Consider the following 23,400-nt stretch of genomic DNA (forward strand, 5'->3'; position numbering starts at 1 on the left):
TGTGAGAATTACAAACCTCCCATGCGTGTCTTTAACACACTTAGTAACTTAAACTGGAGATTCCTCCGAACTAATATAGCCACTCCCCTACTCCTAGTATTAAAAGATGAAAAGTAAACCCAACCAAAGCCATTCTGCTTTAGTCTCAAATGCTCCCAATCATTCAAGTGTGTCTCCTGTAACAAAGCAATAGCAACCTTTTTCTTTCTAAGACTCAAAAGTACCTTCTTCCTCTTAATTGGTGAGTGACTCCCCTTGATGTTCCAGGTACACCATTTAATCAAATAATTTGGCCATAACCTTCTGTAGTTACATTTAGATTCCAGAGAGGAGGAACTCAAACCACAAATCGCCGAGCCTTAGTATTGTAAGATCCATTGAACATAAAAACAACATAAACTAAAACCACTACAATTAACAAACCTTCAAAGCTATCAAAGACTATATACAACAAAACCCAAAAAACAAGCCAAGGTATAAAGTGCCAATGGTGCTGAATACGGGAACTGATCCCCTGCCCAAAGGGGGCAACTACACAGCCCAAAACCCAACTTCCCAACTCGCTGCCAATATTGCAGTCCGGTCATTTAAATACCTGAACCGAGTATTAACTGCCCATAAGTTGGCACCAGGCAGCCTAACCATTTTCTATCTTCCTCGCAAGAGCCGCACCACAAACACAAACAGAAAAGAAAGAAAATACACCATGGAATAGCAACGTGAATAACAAAATTTTGAAATATAAGGGTAAGTACTCCACCCATCGTTTGGTATAACAACATAGAAATTGAAAGTACACATCTCAACTGCTGCTAAATATAGGTTAGAGCAGATTATTATCAACAAAAATAAGGGAAAGTAAACTCAAACCAGATTTGCTCTTTTTCAAAAGAAACAAAGACATATCCAAACAACACTACTATTTGTACATACTAAATTGTTTAGATTAAGTTAATTTGTCCACAAAGTCTCTTGCCTTCTCTGATGTGTCAAAGAGAGGGACAGATCCATCTAAGGTGATCTGAAGCATCGCCAGATACCTCAGAGAGTACTGGATCCCGAGCTCCCTCAGTCTTCTCTCGACAGCGTCATAGGATTTTCTTTTCTGGATCACTGCCACTGAGAAGTCCTGGAAGAACATGATCTTAGAGCCCTCGTAAACTAGTGCCTTCAGATCCTTCCCCTGGATTCTGGAAGCTTCCACGATTCTCTCTTTATCTCCATAATGATGAAACCGCACCAAGATAGGACAAAGACGTTGATCCAGACCTGACCTCCGCGCCGTGACCCGGTGAGCCCTCTTCAACTTCAAGCTTCCCATTCCAGCCTCCAAGTTAAGGAATTTCAGCAACCAGTACTCCAACAAATTCCTCCCCTTCCTTACTCTCTGGCAGACCGATGATACAAATAATTTTTTCTCCTGCCCCTGTTCTCGAGGTCATCGACTTGGTCGAGCAAATTACAGACCTGCATCTCCAGGGCTTGGATCCTATCCTTGGAGGACCCGGTATCGGCTTCCACCACTGTGACACTGTGTTCTACCTCATCCGTCCTTTTCTCCAGGTCTCCCAGCTGCTGTTCATGCTTCTACAGCATCAGGGCCAGCTTCTCCTCTATCTGCTTACCCAATATCTCGTGAGATTTTGCGAGCTCCTTCACTGGGGCCCGGTAAGAAATCATATCAGAGGATCCTGTAGGTTGGGCCATGGGCCCGGCCTTGGACGCTCCTCCTCCCTTCTTCGGCATTCCTGGATGGCAAAAGCAAAGGTAAGTTTATTCTTAACAGTTTCCTGGGACTCCACGACTTTTCTAGAGTCCCAGGATATTGCGGTGGTTCGGGTAGGGCGGGTTAAAGGTTGCGACTTGCGCTGCAGTGCGGAATTCTGCAATGCAATTTTCCTCGATCACCACCATCTTGGAGCCTCCATCTAGAGACCTTTTAAATATTGTAATTGGACTTGCCTCCACCACCTCCTCTGGCAATTCATTCCATACAAACACCACCCCTTGCGGGAAAAAATTGTTCCTTTAGATCTCATTTGCATCTTTCCCCTCTCACCTTAAACCTATGCCCTCTAGTTTTGGACTCCCCGACCCTGGAGAAAGGCCTTAACTATTCACCCTATCATCTAGGAGAAAGAGAGGACAGCAGATGCTGGAGATTCCTGATGAAGGGGCTTAGGCATGAAATGTCAATTCTCCTGCTCTTTGGATGCTGCCTGAAAGGCTGTGCTTTTCCAGCACCACACTCTTTGACTAATCACCCTATCCATGCCCATGATGATTTTAAACTTCTCTAAGGTCACCCCTCGGCCTCTGCTGCTCTGGGGAAAATAGCCCCAGCCTATTCAGCCACTCCTTATAGCTCAAACCCTCCAACCCCAGCAACATCCTTGTAAATCTTTTCTGAACCCTTTCAAGCTTCACATTTTTTTCTGTGGGTCTGCCAATCTCAGAGTTGTTTAGACTGCCCACAAACAGAGTCAAAGGGTAAGATAGAACTCATTTGAGTGCCAATGTAAACCTACCCACATTTCCATTTGCTGTGTACATGGCCCATATACGCAGTCAACCCAGAAAACAGCAAGCTCAGAGAACACTGGAGAAACTCAACAGATCAGGCAGCAACTGTAGAGGGAGAGATTGTTTCTGTCTCTGCCAAATCTGCTGAGTTTCACCAGTATTCCTTGAGTTAATTTCAGATTTCCAGCATCCATAGCATTTTCCTTCTACACATTGAATGATGTTGTTAGGTAGCTTTTGTACACATATTCTAACTAATTTATCCTCCTCACCCAAACATAGAGCTTTCTCATGGTAAGAATGGGGTGAGCTTACATTAAAGTTGCAACTTACAAGTCGTAAGCACTAACGCAATCATATTTTAATAGAATTTAACAGTAAAAGCATTGTAATACAGGCTCACCATACATTTGTCAGTTACAGTGTAGGTTTACATTATTTTCACACATTCCGTGTGATTCTCTACTTGCATAGAACATTATACAACAGAGAACTAAAATTGGGAAAGAGCTAAATAAAATATAAGGCTTTGACTTTTATGAGGAGTCTAGAATATCAAGCTGTGGGAGGCTATCCTTAAAGAATGTGAGAGTATTATTCACTGCCAATCTCTTGGCTCCATTTTTAGTCACTCCCAAACACAAACACATTTATTGGTTAACATCTTGTACTATTAGCTCTGTTAAAAGATGCATTTTGCAAACGGCATTGTAATATTAGTTACTTTTCAGTCACTATAAATCTGGAACCAATATTTACTAATAGATTGATGTCAAGAAGACTTTAGCGATGCTCAACACCAGTAGAATTGGTTCCAAGAGTTGGCAGCTCATTTAATACGAGGCTTTTCTAATTACCACAGAGGAAAGAAAATTAGGTACAGTGCAACTTGGGTGTCAAATCAATAAGAGACTGCTTCAAGCTTTCGGCATAGACTAATTTTTGTTCCCTTCTTGAATCCTACGTACCAAATTTGATGAAGAGTTTTACACATCCAGAAGAATGCAATAAGTGAGCCTGAGAAGGTAGTTATTAATGCCTGACACATCACAGAACAGGATCAGTAAGTGTTGATGCTGTAGGAGGAAGTGCAACATGATGAACATTCAGAACTTTCGCTACTTGGTGAAATAGACCATTCTGGAATAAAGAGAAGCCTGTTCCCTGTAAATGAAAAGAGTGAATTGGCTGGCTGTGTTGGCTGAGACTTCAGGATTGTTTCATTTGTGAACAACACAATGGTTGATGAAATAGTTGATGCTGATGTTAGTCTAGAAAAAAAGAGACAACAAAACATAGGTGAGCAGGTAACATTGCCTCCTCCTGCAAGCCACGACCCTACAGGGCAGATTTGCCACCAGTATCTTTGCAACACAAATCACATGACTTCCCTACCAGATAATACGTCACCTCACTGTCAACAAGCTCCCCGCTGGAGTAGAGCTAACCTAATGAACCAGCAGGAAATTATTCAACCTCTATCATCTTCAATCCAAAACAAGTCACCCCAAGCTGCAGTACGCAGATGATGCTTACGTATGTGCAAAATCAGAGGATGAACATCAGACCATCATCAGGAACTTTACAGAGGCTAATGAGAGTATGGGTCTCACCTTGAACATCTGCAAGATGAAGGCCCTCCACGGACCTGGCCTGGCATTGCAGAGTGAGGCCTGAGTCATCAAGGTCTGGGGGAGGCCTTAGGGAACGTTGGCCAATTCTAATGTCTTGTCCAAAGCAGCTATTGATGAATAGATCCAGCACTGCCTCTCATGTGCTCATGCAGCCTTTGGCTGACTGAGGGAAATGGTGTTAGAGGACAACAACATCAGATTTGACATCACATTCATGGTATACAGAGTTGTGGTGGCTCCTGATCTCTTATATGACTCTGAGGTGTTAATTGTTGACAGCAGAAACCTCAATACGTAGGAGCAGTTCCAACAACGCTGCCTGTTCAAGATACTGTAAATCAGCTAGGATGAAAATGAACCAACACCAGCATCCTGAACCAGGCCAACATCCCCAGGACTAAGGCACTGACCCCCCACCCCCTTCACCCCCACGCCGCCCTGATTGGTTGCAATGAGCTGGGCATGTTGTCCCCATGACTGACACGAGACTCCCCAAGCAGGCGTTCTACTCACAGCTCTGAAATGGCAGGCGTGTCCCAGTTGGATAGAAGACGTGCTTCAGGGATACTCTCCAGGCCTCACTTGGAGAAGTGGGCATTCCCACTGACCCCTGGGAATCACCAGCCAAAGATACCTGAAGTGGAGGAGGAGCATCTGTAAAGGTGTCAAGCGCCTCAAGATTTGCTGTCACGTAAAAACAGAAGCCAGGCAAAAAGGAGTGTGAAGAGCCAATTGCCCTGTCGAACTCCGTCCGGCAACCACCTTCTGCCCCAAGTATAGCAGAGCCTGCGGAAGCTGCATTGGTCTGTACAGCCAAATATGGACTCACCCCAAGAGTGGAAGAGAGTCATCCTCATCTGAGAGGGACCGCCAATGTAACGTGCCAAGGCCAATGTAGAATTATTTTCATCAACTTGTTTGGGCATGTGTAGACACATCTCTGGGTCTCAAACTCAGACTGTCTGGTGCAGTAGGGACATTATCAAGATCCATAAGATCCTAAGGCTTGGTGACATCTGGCAATTGGAACCATTTCTATTAGCCACGCCTTGTCGTATTTTATCCCATATCATTGAAAGCATGGTGATGTAATTGGGTAGCAACAAGGCAAGTGTTGTGGTTCTGTTCGCCGAGCTGGAAGTTTTTGCTGCAAACGTTTCGTTCCCTGGCTAGGGAACATCATCAGTGCTATTGGAGCCTCCTGTGAAGCGCTGCTTTGATGTTTCTTCCAGTATTTATAGTGGTTTGTTCTTGCCGCTTCCGGGTGTCAGTTTCAGCTGTAGTAGTTTGTATGTGGGGTCCAGGTTGATGTGTCTGTTGATGGATGTTCTTGCCGCTTCCGGGTGTCAGTTTCAGCTGTAGTGGTTTGTATATTGGGTCCAGGTCCATGTGTCTGTTAATGGAGTTTGTGGATGAATGCCATGCCTCTAGGAATTCCCTGGCTGTTCTCTGTCTGGCTTGTCCTATGATGGTAGTGTTTTCCCAGTCAAATTCATGTTCCTGGTTGTCTGAGTGTATGGCTACTAGGGATAGCTGGTCGTGTCGTTTTGTGGCTAGCAGCGCTTCACAGGAGGCTCCAATAGCACTGATGATGTTCCCTAGCCAGGGAACGAAACATTTGCAGCAAAAACTTCCAGCTCGGCGAACAGAACCACAACAACGGACACCCGAGCTACAAATCTTCAACCAGACTTTAAAGGCAAGTGTATCTTACAAAGGAGCTCTGAACATGGCACAATCTCCAGTAAGACGCAGTGCCTCACCCTGCGTTGGTATGAATGCTGGCATTGTAGGGGACACTTCATAACTCTGCCTTCCTTCTGGAACTTCCTGTTGTTGCTACATGCTCAGGGAGATTCTATAATACCGGGAACAATGATTCTTCTGTTTCTGTCATGTAAACATTCATGTCAAAGAAACATTCAGAACAAAGCTTGACCTAGAGACAAGAAAAGTACATTGGTTGAAAATTATTTAAAAGAATAGCAGACCAATGCTAACCGGGAAATATTTTTTATTCCGTCCAGTCTTCTGAATTGGGACTTGAAGCAGCTAATGCCTTCAATAGTAGTTTGCCAAGAGCAAAAAATGTCATTGAATGTTAGGAACAACAGCAGAATAGCTATTCAGCCCTTCAAACCTATGGCTGACTTTGACTTCTATTACAACATTGGTTAGGTATCATTGCCTTGCAAAACTCCACCAATCTTGGTCTGGAAATTTGCAGTTGACTTCAATTCAGTTTACATGGAGCTTCAGTTAAACATTGGTCGGCTGGGCACAAGATTAAATTGGTGCACCAAGTTAAAAAAATCTTTTGGATCTCCTCTCACAGGTTCTGAATAAGCCTTTAGACGCAATGCTGGAGATCTAATAGGATGCAGTTCTACTGGTTTTGATTTACAAGTTGTTTTTGGGAGTGGACTGAAGATTAGAAAAAAGCTCTGTAAACCAAATACAAATGTTAAAGGTTGGCGTATCGTGGAAGTGTAAAAGTAAAAACTAGTTGGAATCCTCTTTCCCATTATGTGGAAGTATTGAGATGTGTGTTAACATTGAGTGGGCTAACATTTTGTATTTGTTTTGGTAAATAGACTGTGATAAATAGAAGTTTAGATCAGAGTGGTGCTGGAAAAGTACAGCAGGTCAGGCAGCATCTGAGGAACACGAAAATCAACGTTTTGGGCAAAAGCCCTTCATCAGGAATGGAGGCAGGGAGCCTCCAGGGTGTGGAGAGATAAATGGTGGGGGCGGCGGGGGGGGGAGAGGGGAGAAGGTACCAAAGTGTACAATAGGTGGATGGGGGTAGGAATGGAGGTGATAGGTCAGAGGGGAGGGTGGAGTGGATAGATGTTAGATTAGATTACTTACAGTGTGGAAACAGGCCCTTTGGCCCAACAAGTCCACACTGACCCTCCGAAGAGCAACCCACCCAGATCCATTCCCCTACATTTACCCCTTCACCTAACACTACAGACAATTTAGCATGGCCAATTCACCTAACCTGTACATTTTTGGACTGTGGGAAGAAACCAGAGCAAACCCACGCAGACATGGGGAGAATGTGCAAACTCCACACAGATGCCTGAATTGAACCCAGGTCTCTGGCAGTGTGAGGCAGCAGTGCTAACAACTGTGCCGCCATGCTGCCCACGGTGGGAAGGGAGATTGGCAGGTAGGACATGTCATGAGGGCAGTACTGAGCTGGAATGTTGGAACTGGGGTAAGGTGGGGGGGGAGGGGAAATGAGGAAACCGGTGGAGTCCACATTGATGCCTTGGGATTGAAGTGTTCTGAGGTGGATGATGAGGCATTCTTTCTCCAGGCATTGGGTGGTGAGGGTGGAGGCGTCCCAGGACCTGCATGTCCTCAGCAGAGTAGGAGGGAGGGTTGGACTGTTGGGCCATAGGGTGGTGGGGTTGATTTGGTGCGGGTGCCCCGGAGATGTTCCCTAAAGTGCTCTGCTAGGATGCGTCCAGTTTCCCCAGTGTAGAGGAGACTGCATCGGGAGCAACAGATACAATAAATGACATTGGTGGATGTGCAAGTTAAACTTTGATGGATGTGGAAGGCTCCTTTGGGGCCTTGGATGGAAGTGAGGGAGGAGGTGTGGGCACAGGTTTTACACAGGGGGAGGGAGGTGAAATCATCCCAGCCCTGAAATAGTGTAGACAATGGTGGGCCACTTAGTCAAGTGTGGGAAAAACTAGATTCTTGACTTTAGGAGAAAGAAGTCTGATTTTCCACCCAAGGTTTTAACAGTGAGAATCTCACTGGTAAGAGGTGAGAGGCGTTTTTGAATGTATAATATCTCATTATTACATTTTCTCACCTCATTTATATGCAGGTTGCTTGCTAAGAATTGGAAAGAAAGTAGACAGCAATTCCCGACTGAAAGTCAGGGTGGTGACCCGGTGACTTCAGCTCAATTCTTTCTCCTCCATCTTGGTCCACAACATCTCAGGACACACTCATGGACAGCGACCATCAGAGTCACTTTCAGAGACTGATCTGTATACCTTTGTTCTCATTTTTTTCTTGCAAAACTCCCTCTTATTTCTAATGTGTGTTGCGTTTGAAATCAGAAAATAGACCATGAATTTGCTAAATATTGCTTATAATTTGCAGTAATTGTAAATCAGAATTTGTAAATTGTAAAGATCTAATTTGTAATTTATCCATGATTCTTGGCTTGCAATATCTCATTCAGTATTGATTCTTCTCATTTATTAATTCATAAACTCACTCTTTGTTGAATCAAAAAAACCTTGTTAAATTGGCTCCTTTAAAACTTGAGTTCACTAGAGCCTGGAAAAAAGCTATCCACAAAAAAGAGATTTGGTTTTAAATCAACTACTTGCAACAAACCAGTGTGCGTTGGGAAATGGGGGAACAAGTGGAACAAGAGCTGGATTCTCTTTCCTCACTCAGGGACTTAAAGTTTTAGGGTATCCTTTCAGAGTCAAAGGGTGTGGTGCTGGAAAAGCACAGCCAGTCAGGCAGCATCTGAGGAGTAGGAATATTGATGTTTCAGGCATAAGCCCTTCATCAGGAATGAGGCTTGTGGCCCAAGGGGACTGAGAGATAAATGGGAGGGGGTTGGGGCTGGGGGGCAAGTAGCTGGGAATGCGATAGGTGGGTGCAGGTAGGGGGGGTGATGGTGAAAAGTCGGAAAGGAGAGAGGAGCAGATAGGTGGGAAGGAAGATAGACAGGTAGGACAGTTCAAGAGGGCAGTGCCGAATTGGAAGGTTGGAACTGGGATTAGGTGGGGGGAGGTGAAATGGGGAAACTGGTGAAGTCCACATTGATCCCGTGTGGTTGGAGAGTTCCAAGGCGGAAGATGAAGCATTGTTTCTCCAGGATTCAGGTGGCTAGGGTCTGGTGATAGAGGAGGCCCAGCACCTGCATGTCTTTGGCAGAGTGGGAGGGGCAATAGTATCCTTTCAGAACCATTAAAAAATTTGGGAACATCAGACAGAGTTCTGGTGATAATTTTGGGATCATGTTGCAATTTGAACCCACAGTCAAAGTGAAAGAATTACAGTGGGGAAATTGTCACTTTGAAACCGATTTTTAAAAAAAATACTGCAGAAGGCTTTCTTGGGTTAGCTCTGTTACAGATGCGAAATGTCCATGTTCAATGCCAGCAGGTGAAAGGGAAGTTCATTTTAATAATGTAAGCATTCTGTGCCCTGTTCACTTTAACAGTTCATGAAGTTCTTGGAATGAGCCACACTGAGGATGAGGAAATGGATAGAATACTTGAGCTTTGTTCTGAGAATGACTTAGCTTTAAACAATGCTGACAATCACTTTGCATTGTCACTTCCCTAAGTACAGTCTGGGTATCCAAATGAACCCAGACAGCCTGTCTCCCTAGGCCATCTCTAAGCTCAACTAACACATAACAAACAGGAGGCAGCTAATGGATCAATGGCTTGCTGTTGACATGATCAATGGCAGGGCAGTGCTTAGTTCTGAATGGTAGGCTTCACATAGGAGGGGGCCGATACAGCTGATCTATGTGGAACTGTGAAAGCAGAAAAGAGGCATTATCATTGTCTGAATGGAGAGGAAGGATAAGTCAGGAGAGGGTTTTCCTGATTCACTACTGTGGGGAGAAGACGAATGAACCCCTCCACATTACGCCCCTGAAGATCTCCAACACCCCTGCCTGATGTACTCCTGCTTCTCTCTGCAAGTCACTTATGGCCGAGTACAGAGGTGCATCTTTTGCATAGGGTTGAACTGGCGCATGGTCTCTGACAGTACTCAGGGGTTTCTCCCTCCACCAGCTGTCAAGAGATTAAGAAAAAGAAGGAAGCATATGTCAGGTATAGACAGCAGAGATCGAGTGAATCCTTAGAAGAGTATACTTAAGAGGGAGATCAGGAGGGCAAAAAGGGGACATGACATAGCTTTGGCAAATAGAATTAAGGATAATCCAAAGGCATTTTATAAATACATTAAGGACAAAATTAAAAATCACACAACACCAGGTTATAGTCCAACAGGTTTAATTGGAAGCTTTCGGAGTGCTGTTCCTTCATCAGGTGGTGTTGCTTCTTCAAAAAACACAATCAAGTTCATCAGACATGATTTCTTATGCATAAAGCCATGCTAACTATCCCTAATCAGTCCTTGCCTTTCCAAATACATGTAAATCCTATCCCTCAGGATTCCCTCCAACATCTTGCTCACCACTTGATGTCAGGCTCACCAATCTATAGCTCCCTGGCTTTTCCTTCCCACCTTTCTTAAATAATGGTACCATTTCAGCCAACCTCCAATCTTCCAGCACCTCACCTGTGACTGTCGATGAAAGAACAATAGCAAAATTAAAACTCCAACACACACACACTTTCCACCTCGCTGCCTTCGTCGTAGGCTGCATTTATTACCAGAGATTGCTTTGGGACTAACACCTGAACATGTACACTGAGCTATGCCACATTCCTTCAATATCTTGCTCCATTTTTCATGTACCAGATTCAGGAATTTTATAAATGTGCTTTCCCGAAGTTTGGTGGATGGTAATTTGAAGTCTGCCTCTTGTCGGATGTCTGCAACTCACTCTCATTTTGCTTTGCATTGAAATCGGTTGGACTGTTTGAGATTTGAAAGGTGGTTCTGTTCCTTGTATTCCCAATTAGGTAAACTTTGAATTTCGCTCGCTGGTGTGTCCCTGATTGCCTCCACCAGTGGTGTCTGCTGCAGGATATGTTCCATTCCCTTTGGAATGGCAAGGGGATTTCTCCGAACCTACTTCATTTTCCCTCAATCACTACTGCCATCAGGTGGATACTCAGCTCTTGCTATCTTCCCCTGCAGCTCTTCCACAAAGTGAGGCTTCACCTTCACATTCTCTGGTCTTTCTTAATGGTTATTAGCCTAACCTTCAATCCTTTTAACTCCTGGATCTGTCCTGAGTCTTTCTGCTGTGTAGCAAGTTTAAGCAGCCCTATTTAAATCAAATCCCTCTTCCTGGCCTACCTCAAACTGCGTGGGTTTTTATTACCCTCCACGCTTTCAAACCTCTTTTGTTACTTGTTGTTGGCTTTCCCTAGTCTCCTCAGCCTTTCGGAGCTATCCTTACTGTGTGAAGGATACATTTTGCTAGCAGAGAAATAATTTCCCCATTAAAATGTTTGTCTCTGGAACTGGTAAAAGTTAAATAACTCCCACTGTCAACAGACGTTAATATTTTAAGTAAGTGTTATCTTGATACTCTTTCTCATCAGCCCTCAGTGGAACTGAACTTGCTTGTGGGATGCCAAATGTTTTCAGTTCCGCACTGGCAAGGTCTATGAAGACCCTATATCCTGGAGAATGCTTAGTTCTCTCTGGGTGTTTCAAGCAAGCAGTGGTCATCATTCCTTTTGATACATTCCTTTTCCTGACCTAGTCAATAGTCATACCTAAGCAGACAGTGACTACCATTCTGCTGCAGCCATTGGCTCTACTGCTGGAGTTTCTGGGTAACACTGAAATCAACAATTGTCCTTCACATTCTCTGGTTTCCGGCTGTGAAAGCATTTGAAGCAGTTTCCCATCTGGGTCCAATCTGATCAGCTCTGTTTAATAGTCAGGGGCTTCTCTGTCTGGTCTCCCTTTTCTCTGGGGTATTTACCTCGACCTTAACCTGCTCAGGGCTGTGATTGCTTCCAGTTCCCAGCTTCCCTGAGTTTGTGTGCCCATATGTTAACTCATATTTGAAGGGGTACAGAATTTTGAAAACTCAAGAAAAATTATCGCCTGAATCTTTCTTCGAGTTGGCCTCAATTTTAAATGTCCATGTCCACTGGTGAAAAGTATGCTACTTAAGCCATTCATATTCAAGGTTTGTCTAGACAGGTGATTTCCTGAGGCCACAGAATTTTTATCAGTATGCCTTTGGTACAATTTGGAACACACCCCTTCTGCTGTCTCCTAGTCAGTGGTACTCTACTCAGGTAAGGGTGGGTAAACCACATGAGAGCATTCTCTGCTAATCTGCTCTGTAACAGTCTTGACAATGGACTGGCCATTTTAACCACTATGCTAATCTTTCAAATGGGATAAAGTGTCTGAAGAAGAGTTAGACCAGACTTGAAATGTTAACTCTGTTTCCTTTTACACTTACGTTGCCATGTTTTTCCAGAGTTCTTTGTGTTTGTTAAAAAAGATATGACCTTTTCCTCATCAAATGTCAGAATTAAATAAACAAGCCTGAGGTCGGGATGGATACCTCACTAGAGCTGCTTTCAGTTCCCCGTCTCAGCTCAAGTTGCTTCATTTAAAATTCCCTTTCTTATTCTTGCTTTCCTTCCCTAAATTCCTTCTCTTATGTTCAATCCCATTCCTCTCTCTCTTCCATTCCATGCTTCAAATTCTAATCTTAACAATTCCAATTTGAGTTTGTCTGCCTGTTTCATTATCTTCAGTTTTTGGGTTCAAAAAATTTTGCTACTTGCTTTATAATTAGCTTCTGGACAGAACTCCATCTCTAAATAGCTGGCTACTACTTCCCATTTTTTTAAGAACATAGTTTTGCGTTTTTCTAAAGTTGGTTCACCCTGTTCTATGGAAGCGTTAATATGGAATGTGGACATCTCAGCAGTTTCAAATCTGAGAGATTCAAGAGAATCGTTTTGCAATTTATTTTCTTTTTTAAACATCATTTGGAGGAAACAAGTTGCTCGCCCCCCAACACTCCAATACTTTTTTTTAACCAATGGGGAAAGTCATGGGTCAAGCCTCCAAATCAATGATGACCAAGAGAGGATGGGTGTTCACAGTAGCCAGTTTACATCAGTAATGATGTTTCCAAAAAACATTTTTAATCCATGAATGCTGTCAGGCATTAGAATCAGATGTTCGAATATTGACTATTTTATAGTCCATTTTTACTATGATTGCAACAAGTGACAGAGTTAGCCTGACTGTTGGCGCGATGGGTGTGAGATTGAACCCAAGATGGCAGAAGGTTAGAGTGCAGAAGGTCATTCAATTGTTTCCTCCTGAGTCCCTACTAGAGATACTGACATCCTTTATGGCCTGCAGACAGGCCACGTGGGGTATGATGGGGAGACTTCTTCTTCTAGCTAGGGATGTAGACCCTCTTTCTGACACATGGCCTGGAGCAAATGTTTTAATGGCAGATGTGATGCCATCTTAGATGCCAGCTGCTGTTCTGTCACTCCCAATTGGAAGATCTCAGCCTATGCCTCATCGAAATATCTGTAACCAATTGTATGTCTAGTAATAATGTTTCCAAATATTTATTCCCAAAGAAATGAAGCACCCACCCCATCCTTAAGGCATGAATACATATTTGTCAAAGGCAACTTGTACTTTAGAATTATCAGAGTGGTTTAATGAGGCTTCTCTCAAGGTGGCTAATACTACTACAGAAAGGGTCTTTCTATTATTTTCCACATCTGAAATTTATCCAATTCACTTACAAGTCAAAGTAACAGCTGTTTCTTGATAGCTTCCTACTTCATCCTTTCCTGCCTCTTGAAATGTTGGCTTCACCGTCTCCTATCACCTCAAATGGAACTTAAATATTCTCTCCTTTATATCAACAACTGCCTGCAAACAGCTCAATTTCCTGTTGCACTCAATAACATTTGATTCCCTATTAAACTCAAGTGCACTCAGGAGTAAAACAGTTTGTTCATATCTGCAGAGGATCCTCTAACACCTCTTTTGTACTCTTCTGCAGGTATTTCCTGATAAATGGTCAACTTCTCAACTTTAGCCCCGAACCACACTCTCTGTCTCACAACTCTTATCTATTTAACGCTAGAACTGTAAGACGTGCCCCTCTGAAGTTACCAGTCTCATTCCTGTTGTGCTGCAAATACAAATCAGCATGTTTCTCATGACTCACTACTTTCTCACACTGTTTAAACTAAGACTCATGACAGTCACTGACTTTTAACTGGTTCTTTGCCAGACCTAAAACCTGTCAAATTCTGAGCACATGCCAACTCTCCTTTAAACTCTAAAGGACAGAACATTACCTAATTAAAATTACTTAATTCGCATCACCTTCAGCTTATTCTTTTTTAAGCATAGTACTATGTTGCACTCTATGTTTTAAACCTTCATGTTGTCTCCCAAAAATGAAATGCTGCAGTTGGCATTCAGCCAGTCAAAAATCCCACAAATACCGATCAGGGAGCCAATGTGTTGACTGATATATGTGGAGGTCGCTACTGTGTATGGACCTTAGAAGTCATAGGATCATACAACACGGAAACACACCCTTCAGTCCAACTCGTCCATGCCAAACAGTTTCCAAAACTAACCTATTTGCCTGCATTTGTCCCATATTCCTCTAAACCTTTCCAATTCAGGTACCTGTCTAAATGTCTTTTAAATTTGTAAGTGGCAGTTCATTCCTCATACAAACCACCTAATGTGAAAAAAAGCTGCCTCTCAGGTCCCTTTTAAATCTTCTCCTCTCACATTACAAATGTGCCCTCTACTCTTGAACTACCCAGCCTAAGGAAAAGGTCTTTGCTATTCACAGCTGCAAATGTGTTGCTGGTCAAAGCACAGCAGGCCAGGCAGCATCTCAGGAACAGAGAATTCGACGTTTCGAGCATGAGCCCTTCATCAGGAATAAGTTATTCCTGATGAAGGGCTCATGCTCGAAACGTCGAATTCTCTGTTCCTGAGATGCTGCCTGGCCTGCTGTGCTTTGACCAGCAACACATTTGCAGCTGTGATCTCCAGCATCTGCAGACCTCATTTTTTACGTCTTTGCTATTCACCTTATCTATGCCCCTCAGGATTGTATAAACCTCTACATGCTCTCCTCTCAATCTCCCATGCTCCAGTGAAAAAAGTCCCAGACTCTATCCGGCCTCTCCCCACGATTCAGTCCCGGTAACATACTTGTTCAACTTTGTAAATCTTGTAAACTTTTTAAAGTCCATGCTGTGGAAAAAAATTTAGAGGGAACATATCTTAGAAGTTCATTGTTATTATCAGCAAAATTGTTATCTTCAGGAAACAGCCTGAAGGGATACATGAGTCCTCATGGAATGAGGAACAGGGAATGGACATAAATTAAGGGTTAATTTATTATGAATTAGTTGTGTAAATATGGAGAGCTGGTGATCAATGGCCTGAGAACTTTATGAAGTGTGGTTAACTGAAACAAAGCTCTCACAAAACATATGGAATTGGACTCTGTTAAAAAAAACATTTACCTTCTCACGTGTAACACCGGTAGCAGAGGATGATTCAGTCAAAATATACAACTTCGGCTATGATTACTCACACCTGTTTTCCAAGAGTGGGAGAGTAAAATAATCATTTGATCCATGTTTTTCATTACCAAAGAGGAAGCATCTTTACATACAAATGAGGAAGGCCAGCACTTTGACTAGGACAACATATCCATTCTAGGACAAGCCAAACAGAAACATGCACAAGAAGCATGGCATTCCAACTGGAACTCTATCACCAAACACACTGACCTTGGATCCCATTTACCACCCTGAGAAAAAGAACAGGAAATGACATCACCAATCCAAGGAAACCCACTAATGCTTCACTGGAGGCTCGCTGATGATGTTGCCTCATATGGTGACAAAATGTCTGAAAACAAACCTTCAAGCTCAGGGAGCAAACTTACATCCAACAGGTAAAATGTTTTGCTGGACCGGGAAATCTAAAACAAGAAAGAACAATTTTAAAAATAAAGTGGTTGCCACTAAGGATCGAAGTGAGGAGAATGAGTTTTACCCAGACAATTGTGAAACTATGGAATTGTCTGTCTAGAGGGCTGTGGAGGCTCAGTCTTTGAGTTTAAGGTGGCGATTGATAGGTTTTTGATTACCAATGGATAACAGGTTAGGGAGAAAGATGGGTCAAAGACATTGATGTGTTAAATCAGCCACAATTGTATTTCATGGTGGAGCACATTCAGTAGGCTGGAAAACCTACTCCCATCCCTATATGATTGGAAATCAACAAATATCACACTGTTTTTCAAGAAAAGTAGGTAGGGCTCATTAATTCAGAGATAATATATTAGTGTGGGTAGTGCAGGCAATTAAATATCCTGACTGAAGTTAAACTATTAGATTACAACATAGAAGCATACTTCTAGCAGTGTGTCATGATTTTAGTGATCAGTTAAGTTGAATCATGCAACATTTATAGTCCTACGTCGCATACAGAGATATTGTCGTAAGTATATCTTTTAAAGGTACACTAACATACAGTGCATCGTAAAGGAATACTAGCACAGTAATCACGAGGCATAGTATATCATTTGAACATTTAAATGACGGTTGTATGGAATTATTTCATACCTGTACTAAGGCAGAGAGTGGGGGTGGTGGGTTGCTTTTCAGACTGGAGGCCTGTGACCAGCAGTGTGCCACAAGGATCAGTACTAGGTCCACTGCTTTTTGTCATTTATATAAATGATTTGGTATGTGAACATAGGATATATGGTTAGTAAGTTAATAGATGACACCAAAATTGGAGGTGCAGTGGAAAGCGAACAAGATTACCTCAGAGTACAATGGAATCTTGATCAAATGGGTCAATGGGCGGAGAAGTGGCACTTGAATTTTAATTTAGATAAATGTGAGGTGCTGCAGTTTGGAAAGACAAATCAGGGCAAGACTTCTACACTTAATGGTAAGGTCATGGGAGTGTTGCTGAATGTTGAGACCTAGAGTGCAGGTTCATAGTTCCTTGACGGTGGAGTGGCAAGTGGACAGAACAGTGAGGAAGGCATTTGGTACCTTTTCCTTTATTTATCAGTGCATTGAGTACAGGAGTTGGGAGGTCATGTTGTGGCTGTACAGGATTTTGGTTAGGCCCCTTCTGGAATACTGCATGCAATACTGGTCTCCCTGCTATCGGAAAGAAGTTGTGAAACTTGAAAGGGTTCAGAAAATATTTACAAGGATGTTGTCAAGTTAGAGGATTTGAGCGATAGGGAGAGACTGAATAGGCTGGGGCTGTTTTCCCTGGAGCATTGGAAGTTGAGGGATGACATTATTGAGGTTGATAAAATCATGAGTGGCATGGACAGGGCAAATAGACAAGGTCTTTTCTCCAAGGTGGGCGAGTTTAAGGTCATAGGTTTAAAGTGAGAGGCTTAAGATATAAAAGGGACCTAAAGGGCAACTTTTTCCACGCAGAGGGTGGTGCGTGTATGGAATGAGCTGCCAGAGGAAGTGGTGGAGGCTGGTACAAATGCAACATTTAAAAGGCATCTGGAAGGGTATATGAATAGGAAGGATTTAGAAGCACACGGGCCAAATACAGGCAATTGGGACCAGATTTATTCAGGATATCTGGTCAACATGGACAAGTTGGGCTGAAGGGTCTGTTTCCATGCTGTACAACTCTATGACTCTAAAGTAATACTGCTGTTCAGAAAGACTGAGGTATATACTTTCACTGTATGCACAGCGAACATCCTTCCACAGTATGAATCCATTGATTGTACATTATACTCAACAAATACATGATATATTTTTCCTTAAATCTTCTTAACAGTCCATTTTGAAGCATCCATTTCTTGAAACAGTGAATTAGGTATTTTCCAGTGCTCCCTTGTGAACTGTATCTAATAATTCTACCATAGTGCATATTTTCTCCACAGACAGATGGAAAGGCTCTTTCTTCTTTTCCCTCTGTACTCCTAGTGAGACTAAATTGAAGTAGCTCATATCCAGTCTGAAGGAACATTTTTTCGTGTCACGCAAACATTGTCAGGGAAATAAATTCCAAAGGGACTCCTTTATCTCATATCACAAGTTTATTTCCTTTCACTTAGCAAATAGCATCTTGCCAGGCTTCACTGATGAGCCCTTACAATGATTACTTTAAAATCAAATTTGAGAAAAAATGTGCTAAATAATATATGGAAAATGTCTAGGGATAAGTACTTAGCATTAACTGAACTTATTGCAAGAAATTCCTTCTTCTTTCAAGGGCTCTGTTTTCCATAGAAAAATTAAGGGTTACTTCAAAGGGACCTGGTGAAGAAAATGTTCCAGGTATTGTAATTCCAGGTATTGTAATGTGCAATAGTTAAAACCATCATGTGAGAATGTTGAAAAGAAACATTCAAAAACCATAATAACTTTAAAATATGAACCTTGTGATTGCTTACATGTGTTTTTTGTAGTACCTCTTATGTTGTGATGTCTGGCTGAATGCATATGATTGATAGAGAAATGTAGGCATCGTATTGCTGTTGCGAGAGGAGGTACTCCAAATGAATGTCAAATAGAATGCAGTAAGGGAAATTATATTGGGAGAAAGTGAGGACTGCAGATGCTGGAGATCAGAGTCAAAGAATGTGGTGCTGGCGACCGACTCAACACAGACATCTACTATAAACCGACTGACTCCCACAGCTACCTGGACTACACCTCCTCCCACCCTGCCCCCTGTAAAAACTCCATCCCATATTCCCAATTCCTTCGTCTCCACCGCATCTGCTCCCAGGAGGACCAGTTCCAACACCGTACAGCCCAGATGGCCTCCTTCTTCAAGGACGGCAGATTCCCCCCAGACGTGATCGACGATGCCCTCCACCGCATCTCCTCCACTTCCCGCTCCTCCGCCCTTGAGCCCCGCTCCTCCAACCGCCACCAAGACAGAACCCCACTGGTTCTCACCTACCACCCCACCAACCTCCGTATACAGCGTATCATCCGCCGTCATTTCCGCCACCTCCAAACGGACCCTACCACCAGAGATATATTTCCCTCCCCTCCCCTATCAGCGTTCCGCAAAGACCACTCCCTTCGTGACTCCCTCGTCAGGTCCACACCCCCCACCAACCCAACCTCCACTCCCGGCACCTTCCCCTGCAACCGCAGGAAATGTAAAACTTGCGCCCACACCTCCTCCCTCACTTCCCTCCAAGGCCCCAAGGGATCCTTCCATATCCGCCACAAGTTCACCTGTACCTCCACACACATCATCTATTGCATCCGCTGCACCCGATTTGGCCTCCTCTATATTGGGGAGACGGGCCGCTTACTTGCGGAACGCTTCAGGGAACACCTCTGGAACGCCCGGACCAACCAACCCAACCACCCCGTGGCTCAACACTTTAACTCTCCCTCCCACTCCACCGAGGACATGCAGGTCCTTGGACTCCTCCACCGGCAGAACATAACAACACGACGGCTGGAGGAGGAGCGCCTCATCTTCCGTCTGGGAACCCTCCAACCACAAGGAATGAACTCAGATTTCTCCAGTTTCCTCATTTCCCCTCCCCCCACCTTGTCTCAGTCAGTTCCCTCAACTCAGCACCGCCCTCCTAACCTGCAATCTTCTTCCTGACCTCTCCGCCCCCACCCCACTCCGGCCTATCACCTTCACCTTGACCTCCTTCCACCTATCACATCTCCATCGCCCCTCCCCCAAGTCCCTCCTCCCTACCTTTTATCTTAGCCTGCTTGGCACACTCTCCTCATTCCTGATGAAGGGCTTATGCCCGAAACGTCGAATTTCCTATTCCTTGGATGCTGCCTGACCTGCTGTGCATTAACCAGCAACACATTTTCAGCTGGAAAAGCACAGCCAGTCAGGCAGCATCCAAGGAGCTGGAGAGTCGACGTTTTGGGCATAAGCTCTTCATCAGGAAGTTATATTGGCATGGATTTTGCTTTGGTAATATTGGCAAAATGTCAGCATTCACTGTTATAGTTCAGCAAATTCAGGAATTTGTTCATGTGTAAAATTGCAGTGATATCTTGAGGTTTTTGTGAGTGAGTCTCTGTTCCTTCATGGGGTGTGCTGTAAATGTTCCCACAGTCCCCATTGCATTCATGAAACAAAGAAAACTTCCACTTTACTGCTGTTCTCTCTTATTTAAAAAAAATGGAAAAATTATCACACCTTATTGACTAGATTAGTTTAGAATAGCATATACTTTATTGTCACATGTACTCCAGAATGGAAGTACAGGAATACAGAGAAAAGCTTACAATGCCGCCCCATATGGCACCATCTTAGTACAAAGAACCTAGGTACAGACCTTCGACACAAAATACAGAAATGACATGAAAAAGAAAGGAAAACAAAAGTTACATTATGTACAGCTGTTCACAGCTTAAGTTAGGAAAATGAGAATAAAGTTAAAAAGATAAAAACTGCAGTCTTTCAGTAGACCAGCACACGTGGTCTGCCCGGGTTCACAAGCTGCTGACCGCACGCATGGGTCCTCAGTCCGACAAACATCCGACTCTGCGCAGGCCTCCAGCTCACTCCCCTGCCTTGAGCCTACTCCACCTCAGGAGAGAACACCAACAGGCAAAAAAGGGGAAAAAGAAAGAAGAAAATGGGAAATAAACAGATGGAGTGGAGGAGCTCTAGTCCTACTCCACCGTCATCTTGAAGGAAGCATAACTGGATTTTTAACAGTAAAAACAACGAGTACTCCATAGCATTCACCAGTCCCATACAGTTAATTTTAACTTTGTATTTCTAACTTCTCCATAATGTTAAAACAATGTTATTTTCTCTTAAAGTTTGTTTATTCATATTTAATCTTATACATGAACACTGTTACAAATTTATTTAGATTTTTGAAAACATAAATTGAAAGTAAAAGTTTGAAGTGCTTTTGACTTCCAGTTTGCTTTGTGTGAATACTTCACCTTGACCTTTAAACCTCTCTGGCTCCAGACAACAGTGCTACTGCTTGTCCTGATGTCCCCTTGACTTAACACCAACTTTAAATTTCACTTGGAAAAGTGGGGGAACTACAAAACAGAAATTGCTATAGACAGCTTTCTTCAAGGTCAGGGGTTCATGCCTTTGCATCACTCCTTATCACCAAATACATTCCATGCAGCATGTCAGTTGTGAGACAGCATTAATCGGAACTTCGAAGTAACTTGCAAATATACTTATTGTCTGTCTTCACTTGGTGAGAATGCCCTCAGAACTCAGCTAAGGTCAGAATTATTACCTTGGATCTATGTAGAGGTGACACTATATTTTATGTATTCAACAGATTTTTTTCACTGTTTTAAATTGTCTCCTCCATACTGCAGCTCTCGCTTCCAGCTCTTTACGTATTTTTTTACTTTGCTCTGAATCCAAAGCCAGACCTAAACATTCAAACACAGTGAGCATAAATAGGCAACATAATCACATAATCAAGTACTGAACTATTAACCTCTCCTATTGCCAATCTTGTAGCGCTTCTGCCCTGAGCTGAGTTCAGAGGGTATTCTGACGATGTGACAACGCACAAGCAGAACCCAAATTTTGGAGAGGAATTCTGTCGACCTTAACTCAAACCTAGGGACCCTGTTCTAAAATAAGAACAAAAATTGCTTGTGGAACACAGCAGGTCTGTAGCATTTGTGGAGAGAAAGCTGAGTTAATGTTTCGAAACAAGTGACAAATTCTGAAGGGTCACTCGACTTAAAATGTTAATGGATGCTGCCAAGCCTTCTGAGTTTTTCAAGCAATTTCTGTCTTTGGTTTCGACCATCAGCATGTGCAGTCATTTGTCTTATTACTCTGTTCTAAAATCTGGTATCAATATAATTTGTACAACGGCAGCATACACATCACATTTGAAAGGGGCACTGGTCCGGATGTTGCTAAGAAAAGATGATTCTCATACTTCTTAAGAGTTATTTGAATCCATAAAAGGCTTGGAAACTTTAAGAAGACCTTAAAGGGACTCACATCTGAACAGACGTGAATTACACTATTATCTGCCCTGGATACAATTCCCATGAATTCTTGAGAAACATCAAGGTCAGGCTGAAGATTGCTCCCAAGGGCGCTCTCACTATTTTGACGGTCCATAAAAGATGAGGCAGAATCTCAACATAAAGTGGTTCCTGTGTTCAAATTCTTCTCCACACCTTGTAGGAATGAAGCTTTCTGCTTTCCCAAATGAGCAATTTCAAAGCCAAGTTCCGAATATGCTGTGCCATCTGTTTACTCCAAATGTTTAAACGTGAAATACAGTAAAAGGTTACAGACCATGAACTACTTCATGAAGTACCTTTAGTTGAAGAACTATCTCTGAAACAAAGGATTGTGGCTTCAAGGTCCACTATGAATTTAGAACCAATAATCTGACCAGACATTTATATGAAATTCAAGGATGTATCAAATTATTCGAGGTGCCAATCACCAGTTGAAGCATAAATTGAGACACTCCTCTATCTTTTCAGGCGGGTACAAATAATCCCAAGATATGGTTTGCATTAGCTAAGCACTTGTTTTATTTGATGTCTGTAAAAAAACTTGTATGGCACAAAGTGTCTACTGCAGCAGCACCTAACCTTAAAAATAATTTGCTAGCTCTGCTGTAGTATGGGAGACACTAATGGTATGAAAGGCTCTATGTAATTGTAATTTCTAAAAACTACATTGACAAAGGATACTTTCATTCTAGGAGACAGTAGAGTGTAAAGAATTGTCTTCAACTTTCTGGGACACGTTTAGTAAAACTCAATTCTTATGTACATGCTGCTACCTTAAAGCTCATTATCAAGAAAATAATGCAGCTTGCAACATTATTTTTTAAGAGCTAATTTTAAAAGCATGAGCTGTGTTAGAACATTGCACGGCATTAATACCATGAAGCCTGTTAAAGAGCTGGGGATTACTCACGCTACAGTCAGGCAATCAGCCATTCCTATACCATTCTAAATTGCTTTGAGCCAAGTCAATTTATATTCTGTGCAAAGACACCAAGTTTAAAGTTGATTGAGCATTTCCGTTCCAAGTTGGGCATATTAGAACACATTATGTGCATTGAGAATTTCTTGAAGATTGCAACATTACATTCAGCATCTCCAATGACTTTTTGCCAAAGTTTTTCCACTGAGATAGAAATGGCTGACAACCAGAAAGAATCTAAATCATGAAACAATGACGTGGGACACCTATTTGGCAATACTAAGTAGGTTGATCTGAAATTCTTCTCTCTGCTATTTTAGCAGAGGTGTTAAATCAATTATTGCACAACAATTTCACAATAGTTGGACAAATTCAGACATCGCATGACACCAGGTTATAGTCCCACAGGTTTATTTGAAATCACAAGCTTCTGAAGCACTGCCCCTTCATCAAGTGACTATAACCTGGTATCATGTGACTTCTGAATTTGTCCTAGTACTGTGTAGTTGTGTGATTCCTGACTTTTGTCCACCCTAGTCCAACACCGGCACTGGAAGGGTTCAACCTGAATGAGCTGAGTTCATCAGCTTGAGTCCCCACTGTTTGTGTT

The sequence above is a fragment of the Hemiscyllium ocellatum genome, chromosome 24, assembly GCF_020745735.1.
Source record: "Hemiscyllium ocellatum isolate sHemOce1 chromosome 24, sHemOce1.pat.X.cur, whole genome shotgun sequence".
NCBI classification, from domain to species: domain Eukaryota; kingdom Metazoa; phylum Chordata; class Chondrichthyes; order Orectolobiformes; family Hemiscylliidae; genus Hemiscyllium; species Hemiscyllium ocellatum.